This window comes from Pinus tabuliformis, chromosome 2_2, assembly GCF_031772625.1.
Source record: "Pinus tabuliformis cultivar Carrire ecotype Pingquan chromosome 2_2, CPIR1, whole genome shotgun sequence".
Lineage (NCBI taxonomy): Eukaryota > Viridiplantae > Streptophyta > Pinopsida > Pinales > Pinaceae > Pinus > Pinus tabuliformis.
Genome location: NC_142300.1, coordinates 970,039,106 through 970,051,706, shown reverse-complemented (window position 1 = coordinate 970,051,706; position 12,601 = coordinate 970,039,106). Strand labels below are relative to the sequence as shown.

At 31.7% G+C, this 12,601-nt stretch overlaps 1 pseudogene across 1 annotated transcript; it reads left to right on the top strand.

The window, feature by feature from the left end:
- Positions 1 to 9,705: 9,705 nt before the first annotated feature.
- Positions 9,706 to 12,344, top strand: LOC149196468 (nucleotide pyrophosphatase/phosphodiesterase pseudogene; annotated as a pseudogene). The gene is made up of 3 exons (XR_016255143.1): positions 9,706 to 9,722; positions 11,376 to 11,685; positions 11,864 to 12,344. The product of XR_016255143.1 is annotated as a nucleotide pyrophosphatase/phosphodiesterase pseudogene (transcript).
- Positions 12,345 to 12,601: the final 257 nt, after the last annotated feature.

Sequence of the window (12,601 nt, the reverse complement as noted above, 5' to 3'; positions counted from 1 at the left end):
TATGGATACAATTGGAATTATAATTCGAACGCTTGGTATTCAGTTAGTCCGAACTTTTTGTGTGGGTCCGGCATCGTTATAAATAAATGGGCAATTTTTGTTCTACGTATAAAATTCAGAATTTTTCCTTACTCCGCCGCCTCAGGACGATTGCAGAAGCCAACATAGAAGGATTAATGCCGGAAAAATCGATAGCGTGCATTAATGGACAATCTTTTTCTGAATTAAAGTGAAATCGTTTTGTTTTGTTATAGTAATCTAGGAGAAAGCTGTGTTATTAATAGTGTTTTTTAATCTTGTGTTCTAAACTTCTATATAATTACAAATGCGTTATTCATTGCGCGAACAAGTACATGATCTAAACATTTTCTGCAAGTACGACAGGGTAGCGATTTCAAAGGTTAAAGAATCCCAGTTCTCTAAGATGAAAGTAACCGATGTCAACTATTTGAAGGATAACGAACCCCTTGTGTACGAAAAGTCATGGTAGACCTGGCGAGCATGTGCTTGGAAGTTAGATTAGCGAACTTACGAACACAGCAATCGAACAATCAGAAATTCGTTTATTTCCGCCGAACGAAACAATCAACCAACTAAAAACTTATGAAATTGTGCATTGTATTGCTTTCAGATAATCAAGCTAATGAACTTGAAATTGTGCATTGAATATTGCTGTCAGAGAATCTTCAGCATTAATTGAATCGTCCATTATGATAACCGTCTAGTGTGAGGTACACTTTAATACATATGTATCAATAGTGATAAATATATTTATTTATAGATATGATACCGTCTCATATATCTTGTGAGGTATACTTTAATAGATACGTATTAAAAATATACGTTTAATTATTTGAGTTCTTAGGTGAGATGAAGTGTTACTATTTTAACAGTTTACGTGGATGAGGATATGCCTCTATCCAAAAATTAATGTAGAGGATTTGGAGGATCTTAGATGATATTTATTCTCTTAAGGATTGAAACTCCCACTTGTCTTACAACCTATAAGATTAAGATCAGGGTAAAGGGGAAATTCCAAATATTCTCTATGTATATGAATAATCTATATGAGAAAGGAAAAAAAAGCATGGGAAAATTAGTATGAGTATAAAGAAAAATGTAACTATTAATTATGGGTACACTGTAAACCTTGACATATTTATTTTTTCCCATAAGTAAAAGGAAGTTGATCATACTATAAATCAAAGATAAATATTTTGAGAAGCAATAATAAAAGCTTACCTAAAAGTTAAGTAATTTCTTTTGTTTCTCTGAAGTGGGATATAGGTTCTTCTTAACATCATCACTAGATGAGAAGAGGTATGAGGTATCAAGCTATTACTTTAAATGGAATTTTCTTTGAGAGAATTTATTCCTAGCACTACCTTCATCTCTATCATATTTTTCATTATGCAAAAAAAATAATTGTTATCTTTTTAAACCACCATGATGCACTCCAATTTCCTATATATTAATAATACTATTCCATATTAACTATATATTAATAATACTATTCCATATTAAGAGAGACCTAATGACAATATTAATTAAAAATCCACATATTAATCTCCTTTCTATTAAACAATCACTCATCAAATGGAAAAAAATAATTTAAAAAAAAAATGATTTACAATTACAATGTCTTTAGAATAATATAAATTCATCTACTAACTCCCATAACTATTTTATGGGAGCACTTCCACCAAATAAATTTGAAGAGATATCAAATCATTTTTCATAATTTATTTATTTAATTTTATCATATATATTTATAAATAAATAAATGAAATTATTTAACAAATTGTATTCATTGTAAACATTTCCTCTAATTTAAACCTAAAAGACAATAACTATTTTATGGGAGCACTTCCACCAAATAAATTTGAAAAGATATCAAATCATTTTTCATAATTTATTTATTTAATTTTATCATATATATTTACAAATAAATGAATGAAATTATTTAGTCAATTGTGTACATTGTAAATATTTCCTCTAATTTAAACCTAAAAGACAATGCTTTTATTAATAGAATGCATTTCTCCCAATTCAATACCTTCACATCGTAAATATTTCCTCTAATTTAAACCTAAAAAACAATGCTTTTATTAATAGAATGGATTTCTCCCAATTCAATACCTTCACAATTTCGAATAGAATCTTTTCTCTTTTAAATAGGAAAGTGACTCAACCTTCGGATAAAATAAAAACTTTTAAAATAAACATTAAAATTAGTAATCTAATATTTCTAGTCAACTATAAGAATTATTTCTTGCTAATTAAATAATAAAAAATAATCCAATTAAATACCTTACCACCTTGCCATCCTCTTTACTTTTCTAGCTCACATTTCTGCACATTTCTTTATTTTTTCACTTTTTGTTTTTCCATTTCTTGCTCGAATAATTTTATCATGCAATTCCCAACAAACTCATCACATGTAACCTCCTCATTAGGATTCATATCGTAACTATCCAAAGTTTTGTACGGTGTTTCATTTTCCATATCTTTCCGTAATGATTTTATCATGCCATTCCCAACAAACTCATCACATGTAACCTCCTTGTTAGCATTCATACCGTAACTATGCAAAGTTTAGTAGGGTGTTATAGTGTTGATTTTAAAGGTTTTTATGTGAAAAGGTTTTTCAATTTTATATGAGTAATATTTTACCATGAATTTTACATTAATTATGTGTGTATCATACATAATTTGATAGGAATTGTTTTAAGGATGATTTTTTGGATTTTTTGTGGGGAATCTACGGGTGTATATAGATTTAGTACCCTAAAAAATTTTTAGGGCATTTCGATAGGAGGACTAACCATCAAGTTTGTGATTTCAATAAATTTCTGTCAAATTTGAGAAAAATAGACTAGAAAAACCCACATAAAGTATACAGTCAAAAACTACTTCAAATAACACAAATTAAAATTTCACCTCTAATTTTTCAACCTGATTCTAACACGTGAAAGTCCAAAAAATCACACTAAAAAACCAAGCACCTAAAGGTCCTTATGGTCGAACACCTCTCCTTAAAGCGTGCTTACGCACCCTAAAAAATCCTTTCCTTAACAGTGGAGCCTGCTTGCGCATCCTTAACTTAATATTATTAAACATATTAAAAACCTAAAACTACACTTCATATTCTTATATTTAAAATATTAAATTTAATCTTTAAAAACCTAAACATAATAATAACTTAACCTATACCTCATATTAAAATAACTTAATATATATTTTAATTAACAATTTAACCGAGGAAAAAAATCGATCAAGCCATTTAGCTCCCCGTGATTTCTCTTGGTAAATTTCCTTGTCATATAATCTGCGATGAAATGGGAGCTACCAAGGAGTTTGCCTTGATGCCGTACCAATTTTAACATTAGCAGAACCTCAAACGATTAAAATATATAGATATAAAGCTTAAATGTGTCTAAGGGAAGTGTTAATATTAATAGGTGCAGCAAAACGGGGCAGCGTACAATAAGCCCATCCAAAAGGAAAAATAGTCTACCTCAGATTTGTGAAGAGCAGGGGAGATTTTCAGAACTGAAGAATTTGAATTTCGTATTGCTTTAATTCTTTTATCTCTCCAGATTTCAATTGTCCAGGAGCGTGGAGGACATTTAAGGGCGTGGGAAAAGCCACCCGCATGGATAACACATAATTAAATGCATGAAAATTATTAAATACAATTGTAAAGCAAAACATGTCAATCGACACAAAATATCATCTTTCCAACCTTATCTTAGAGAAGAATATTTGCTCCGCATTAGATCTGAACCATTTTTTAATTAAAAAATTAAATTCATCAGTTCGGATTTCAAGATATTAAACAAAAATATTTGCTCCACATTAAATCTGAACAATAAGGACCTTCACACCATCTATTATAATTTTTTCGAAACCTTTTTTTTAAATTATGATGAAAATGTAATTGAAGACTAATTAGAATGGTTGTCAATTAAATGGTGGTCATATCCGCATGTTAAGTATTTAATATCGTTATTTGTTACATTTTAAAAAAAATCATAATTGTTGTGATTTTATGGTATATTAGAAAAGAGTAATGGTAAGTATTAATTTAATTTATTAGTATAATTTTATTTTAATTTCAGATTTATTAAGTATTTAGCAATCAAATCTTTTATAATGTAATTTTGTTTATGTTTATAAAATTTGAGAAAAAGTTTGCATCTATAGAAGTTTGATTCCTCTTGGTATTTGGTATATCTTTAGTTAAGAAAGATCTATGTTGATTCTTAATAATATTATTTATTTTTAGATATCATTTTGGGATTCAACTGCGTTAAGTAAGTCATTCACCTATGACCATTTCCATGAGAGGTAGTCGTAACTGACTAATTTCTTATGATTTTTGAATAGTTCACTTAGCACTCATTGCATCGGGTGATGCTCACAGGGGTGAAGAAGTGGGATTGAAACTAGTGAAATGAATCACATAGCATCAATCATCAATTTATTTATTTTTATATAAATTTCATATCTAGAAATATTTTTACTTTTAATTTTATTAAAACGATGATTAGATATATAGTTACATATATAAGCATTATTTTTCTTTGACATGTACTATATTTTTTTTAATTTATTTTTTTAATAAGATATGTATTAAAAATGTATATCACAAAATTTTCCTTGATGATATAGATATATAACTTGGAAAAAATGCTTATTGCAAAGAATGAATTTTTATATTGATTAATGATTTAATAATCCATTTTAATTTTATATCTACCAAATGTTGAGAGGAATCAAATCTATCAAAGTGAAAACATTTCTTCAAATTTGACACTCAAAATTATGTTTGCATCTTAAAAGATGTTATCCCTCTAGAGATTTTGTAAATTAAAAGCTAACATTAATTTATATTAATTATTAAACAAATAAATTTCTTAACCTAAAAAACAAACATGTTTACTCTCGTTCAATTTTTTACTAAATAAAACAACACATCTTACTTAACCTTATAGTGATTTGTTTAAATTAGAAATCCAACTTTATTATTATCATTAAATTATATGCACCAACTTCAAACCCATATAATTTGTTCTAAACTATAAATCCAACATTTTTATCTCCTTTAAATCATATACACCAATGTTTTCTTTAAAAAATCCATATAGAAAATGGTCACACATCTTCCCTGGAAAATAAGTTATTTAAGTGATGTGTTCATTAATTTACCAACTCTAAACCATAAATCCAAAATTCTTCTCCCTAATCATATACACCAATTTCTTCCGAAAAAAATCTATGTTGAAAACGGTCTCAAATATTCCTTCAAAACAAGTCATTTAAATGATATATTCGTTATTTTACCAAAAAATTATTACATATTATTTTTAACAAATTTTTAATAAAAGTTAATATTGTTTATTTTTATGTTTGACAAAATATATAAATAAATTTTATTAATAAAACTTTAATATATATATAATATTTTATTTTTAAATTAAATTAAATTAATAATATTAATATAATATTACATATAACAATATGTTTTCGATTATGGTTAAAAATTAAATAAACATTATACTATTAAATATTTAAAATTATTAATTATATTATTACACACCTAGTTGATTTTTTTTAACAAGGAAGAGGAAAACATATCTGAAATATCAAAATGCGGCCCCTTTTTATATTAGACAAGAACAAAGAATTATTGCTTTATCATGTGAACATCTTAACTCATTGAAATGAAGGTAAAAACCCTTCAAATTATTCTATTAAAAGATAATATCTTGATATTACCAATGAAAATTTGACTAAAATTGAAAATGGTGGTTATGTACTATGAATCATATATTAAATTTTTTCCTAATAAAAAACAAATATAATTTTATGAACTTTTATGTGAAATTATAGAAAAATAATAAGTCCATGTGTTTTGGATTGGTTAAATGATGTTCGGGTGTTTTTAAAGAATTTTTGATGTGAAATTAGGGATTCATTATCCATCCCAATTCAGGTGTTATATTGAACATGATAAAAATATAGTCTTGCTAAACTTACAAAAAATAATAATAATAATACATTAAACATGAGCTAAAAATATCTTAAAATTCACATAAAATTAGATAATAAAAATAATATATATATATATATATATATATATATATATATATATATATATATATATATATATATATATCTAATTGTTTTTTTACATTTTAACCATCAATACATAAATGTTTAATCATGATTACACCAACTTCATCTACAAACCTAAAATTTTTAAACATCAAGTGCAATATACTAAAGGAACATACCTATTATCCAAAATATTGTTTACATAGAAACTCTTTAAATGCAATGAATAATGTTGTTAATCCAATATATTCAAAAAGAGTAAAGGATATGACATTTTTAAATATATATTCATAAACTATGTAGTTGGAAAGAAATAAAAATAAAAAAGTTATGAGTGGCAGTTGGAAAGAAATAAAAATAAACAAGGGAAGCTGCGAGGCAGCAAGTCCCTGCATCAAGTTAAAACTAGTTACTTGTCCATCCGCTTTAATACAATCATAGGAAACTTCAATAGCAGAGCAGAGAATCTGTTGAAAACAAGTGAGTCTCCTGTGCGTAAAGGAAACTAAGTTGTGCGTAAAGGAGACTAAGTTGAGCCAACTTGTGGAGATTTTATGTCTTATAGTAGCATGTGCATTAAGTCAGCTTCTAGTGGACAGTGGATATACTGAGATGCAAGTTTCAAGGTTGAAAATCTAGTGTTTAGAGTAATGAAACACATTAGTGAACTAAAAGAAGAGTTTACATGGCCATATTCATATAAGTCAAAGAATCTTATCGTTATATAACCTCTCAGGTTAGACACAAACATAAAATAGACCCGATACAAAATAAATGCTAACAATTAAGACATTAGACCTATCAAGCAGACTGATACTCTTTTCAGAAAGTTTTCATATATATAGAAAACTATCTCAAACAATTGATAACTACAACTGCTGCCAAACAAAACTAGAAACTTGCATACGGTACTTTCCCTGAAAGGAATACTGGCATCATGATACATTTATCAGTCCTGAGTTTAGATTAAACGACTTTAAAATCATCTTTAACTTTGTCATCCTATGTGACATTTTCACTCTCAAGCTTTGGCTTCATCCGAATACCGGCTGCCACTGGAGCGCTGTTATTTCCAATCAGGGCAGTCTGCAATGCCTCTCCTTTGTCAGCTTGATATTCTAGTTTTGTAATCATTGGCATCTCAGCAGAGACGATAGAAGCATAAAAAATGAGAGTTTCACCACCATGGCAGATCCAAATGCATATTTGAAGCATCCGTCGTAGACCCGGTTGTCTCACCACCATAAGTTTGATCCGGATGCTGTGTTTGCTACTTATCTGCATCAACCGAATCAACAGAGTCGACTGAATAATCAATGGCTCGGGCGGGTACAGCTTAATCAACAGACTCCCTTGCTTAAACAACTGAAAGGGCTAGGTCTCGATCTCGTCTAGGTGATTGCAAATTTGTGTATAGACCTGTAACAGAGAAGGAAGCCGGGAATTAAGACAACGCGTAAAATAATGCAAAAATAGGCCTGAGATTCAGAATTTTGACAATCTCTCCACAAAAATGTGAGCTGTAACTCAAATATACTCCATAATCATGCCAAGTACTTGTTGTAGATTCATATGCTCCTCGTTCGAGATGTTATTGTTTTCTTGGTTTCTTTTTTCTTTGTGTTTCTACTTTTACGATGTCCATAATCAGAAGACTCATGAGAACAAGTGCTAAGAGAAACAATGCTGCTAGTTGAGTAAGTTGGCTTATGCTAATGGATTCCATGTTATGTGAAGCAGAGAGATGTATGTCAATATGTAGGTGCAGAAGGTGGTTTTGTTTTGTAGGCGAGAAATTAGGCATTGCTTTTGCCAATTTATAAAAGAGTTCAACGTGTTTGCAAGCTGGTTTTAAGTGTGAATGGAACTGAGTTTTTGAGAATATTTTACTGTACAACCAAATAAGGAAAGCCATGCAAGATCGTAAGAGTTGAATGAAGGATAAATTTTTGACATGTGCAGAAGTAAGTACATATACGGATTGATTTGGAATGGAGCTGAAATACTTCAAGATCAGATTGGAGGGGATATAATCCAATATGAGGAGCATTTATTGGAGCAAACCGGTATTTAATGATTGCCATAAAACAAAAAACTTACCATTTCAATGTTGCAAGATGGAAGGTGCGGAATTTGATATGCAATCGGTGCAGTTAAGTGAGCAATCGGTGCAATTAAGTGATCTATCTAACATCGGAGGCAGATGGCATATGAAATGATGTATGTGACGACAAAAGTAAATGGGAAATTAGGTGATGTATCTGACATCAGGGGCAAATCTCAAATGAAATCTTGGTGTTAGATTGCAAGTGAGGTTTTGGCAGTTGAGTGTGACAGGCTTGGAGCTGTGGTTATATGTGCTCTGCAGACCTGGGAGCATGAACCTAATCAAAATGATGTCGCATTTTACAAAAGGGCTGTGGGAAATAGATTATATTACACTCACTTTCTGGTGGGTCCAAGCCATTCTAATAAACAATTGGCTAGACAGGACAAGTAATCAGTGTATGAAAGACATGTTCAGACAACAGGTTATCATGCCTTATGGGGCAATTTACAGCGTTTGTTCATTTCATTCCTCTCAATATTGATTTAGATAGAACATAGGAATAATTGGGGGAAGCATATAATAAATTACAATAATGCACAACCCAACTGGGAAAAACACAAGCACAGACCATGGTAGAGCAAAAGCACAAGAAACTGCCTCAATGTTTCAAAATGACCCAATTTAAAAGACACCATGCCTCCTTATATCCTACAATGTAAGGATGTTTAATGCGTGAAATGAAAGCCATCTCTGAGTCTGTAATGGTGTAATTAAAGCCCTTTCTTATAAAGCACACTACGTAATACTAGCTATATTCTATTTTATTGTGCCTCCATGTATAAGACTCTAATTATGCCCTTAGTACCATAATAGTCCAAGCTAAGCTGGTGAAATAAGCTTACAACACGTGATGACATACAGGCTAATGCATTAATTGGTTCAAGGAGTAATATGGTAACACTGATTGGGTCATTTTCTTGTCCTGGTTAACTCGAAAGCTATATCTCAGATGACTGAACTACTTACTTATGCAGGTATCATGGTCTCTGATATACAAAAGGTCACCTTTGCAGCTACAATCATAGCTGCCCCATTTATTTTTGCAACTGCACTCTGAGCACTGGCGAGCTACCTTTTCTTTGCATTCATTTATATCTGAGCCGCAAGTTATTAAAACAAAAAGAGAATTAGTAATTGCACCAACAAAATTTGTTTTCATCACTTGGCGAGGTATTTGCCTCAACATACCTTCACACTTATCAACACCATCTCCCCTAAATCCAGGAGGACACTTGCATCCACTTGTCCGTGTGTCCTGTAGTAGTGGAAAGAGTAAATATTGTTTTCCATTGAAGTCTATATGGTTAACTTCCAGTTGAGTAGGATAAGATCTCTACCAGACAAGCAGAGAACATCTGTCCATCCTGGGTACTATGCCAGCAACCCCCATTATTGATTTTGCACCATCCTGGCCCGGCAGCTGGTCAAATAGTTATTTGGGAAAAATATTAGATCATTAAAGCATCTCACTCGAAATGGTTATTAGGCAAAAGTAACTAGACACATTACCTGATAACAACAACTAAAGATGATGGAAAAATGATAATTCTCTCGAGCTGAATGAAGGGGAAGGTGAAGAAATGCTTTTAATGTTACAACTTAGCACTGAAGAGACAGATTGATATGTGCTTCACATAAGCTTCAGTAAGAGCACTAACATGTGCTACCACATTGGCTTGTTAAACAAAAGATTAGAAGAAACATTGATACTGCCCATTTAAGCCAAACGGTGGTGCAAAGAGTTGTCCTCTATATGTCAGATTTATAGTGGATGCTTCTTTCTTGGACATGTTGAATGCCATAATATTTGTCTTTCCAAGATTACCCTGTAGGCCATGCTCATCACAAAATGAATTGATAACATCAAGTTTTTCTGAAGACCTGCAATTGAGTGAGATAGTAAAACAATGTCTGCAAATAGTAAGATAGAAAAGTAGATTCCAGAAAGAATGTAGCCACTTATCCTCTAATTCGTCGGTATATAAACCAAGAGTGTTAAACAAAAGATTAGAAGAAACATTGATACTGCCCATTTAAGCCAAACGGTGGTGCAAAGATGGTGAATTTTTTTCTACTGAAGCTGGAAATATTGTTGCTTAACGGGTGTTATTGTTGCATAACCTTTGTTAAATCTTACTTCTACTGCAAGAATCAAGCTGAAGATGGTCCAGAAGATACCCAATCCAAGCAAGTATAAGATGATACCACCTTCATCAGCTGTCCTCTATATGTCAGATTTATAGTGGATGCTTCTTTCTTGGACATGTTGAAAGCCATAATATTTGTCTTTCCAAGATTACCCTGTAGGCCATGCTCATCACAAAATGAATTGATAACATCAAGTTTTTCTGAAGACCTGCAATTGAGTGAGATAGTAAAACAATGTCTGCAAATAGTAAGATAGAAAAGTAGATTCCAGAAAGAATGTAACCACTTATCCTCTAATTCGTCGGTATATAAACCAAGAGTGTTGTGATAGCAGACATCATTGTTTTAGTCTGATTGTACTGTGGATAAATTTTGTTAATGCCCATTTTTGTATGGATTTGACTAGTATTTGCTTCTTACAAGGTCATTCCCATTAAGATCTGGTATGCATGGCAGTAGTTGAAACTTGAAAAGCCTATGTTGATTAGCAAGAAGGTTGGTAATTATTGGTTGCTGACTACATTTGTGACAAAAAACCGAAGAGTTGAAATTGGTTTTTCAATACTGGCAACATGGTGAGGAATTTCTATGAGAAATAAGAAGGCACTTTTGTGAACAAATGTTTGTATGTAAGGACATAGCCTTAAGTAATGACATTTTTATCAAAAAAGTATGAAAGAAACCAAAGCAACACGCCAAAATATGGGGACAAATGATCTACTGCTTCGCACTAAATTAGTTTAAATTCCATGGCAAGTTATTAAATACATATGGAAGCAGTGGAATCAACCTTAATAACTGATATAGACTCCATGTAAAATTTGCAAATACTTCCAAAACGGAGCTTTCCTTCTTCAGTTTGGCTTACTAAAAGGAAGATGGGAAAATTAGCTTTCAGGTGTAGCTTCTTTTAGACGATGAAAGACTATCAAATACTATTAATTCATTCTTTTCAAGCAAGTGTAATTGTGAGTGTTCTGTGTATGTTATTGTTCAGGTACTCTACCGACTATGGCATGTTCCATTTCTGTATTGCTGATTCAGAACATGATTGGCGAGAGGGAACAGAGCAATACAAGTTCATCGAGGAATGTTTTGCATCTGCCGATAGACAGAAGCAGCCCTGGCTTATCTTTATTGCTCATCGTGTTCTAGGCTACTCCTCAGCCTCCTGGTATGCGGAGGAGGGAGCATTTGAAGAGCCTATGGGGAGAGAGATGCTGCAAAAGCTCTGGCAGAAGTATAAAGTGGACCTTGCCTTTTATGGCCATGTTCACAATTATGAGCGAACATGTCCCATCTATGAGGTAAGCTCGTTTTCTGATTGATGCATTGATTTGTCTTGGAACAACAATGGTGTTATACTGTGCAATTTTGTGTGCCCTTCTTCCTTGTAATCTTCATGGGACTCTTTTATAAAGTGAGTTTTAAAAAAAAAATGTCATTTGAAGGAGCATTCATCTTGGTTTTTTTGTCATGGTGCAGAACATATGTGTGAGTTCTGAAAGGTCTCACTATTCTGGTACGTTCAATGCAACCATACACGTAGTGGTTGGTGGGGGAGGTTGTGCCCTAGCTGATTATACTACTCTACAAACCAGTTGGAGTTATTTCAAGGACCATGATTATGGATTTGTTAAGCCCACGGCTTTTAATCATTCTTCTTTGCTGCTCGAGTACAAGAAAAGTTCAGATGGGAAAGTTTATGATCAGTTTTGGATAACAAGAGAGTACAGGGATATTCTCGGATGTGATACCATTGGCAACTGCCCCTCTACTACCTTAGCTTCATAAATTGGGATACTCATAATAATAATAAAATTAAAAGAAATATTATGCCCCTGGGGTATTTTGGGACATTCGTTCCACACTTATTGTGGATTTGGTAGAAAGATGGGTTCAGTCTTGTTTGACTTCACTGTCAAAGTTATATGGTTTCCCATATGAAGATTACAAGGTCCTACTATGTTCAAGGATTTTCTGCGTCTCTGTCCAAGTGTGGTTACATTAAATTATTCATTCATTCCCTTCTATGTAATGAATAAAATGCAATTCCTATATGTCAAATTAATGCAATTGTTATGTTCAATTTGGGTGAATATGAAATCAGATTGTAATCATACACAGAATAGAATGGAACAGTTAGCATTACCAGCACAATCATGTGTAGCACCAAGGAACCCTGAAAATGCCATCTCTGAAGCTTCTAGAAAAAAGTGCAAG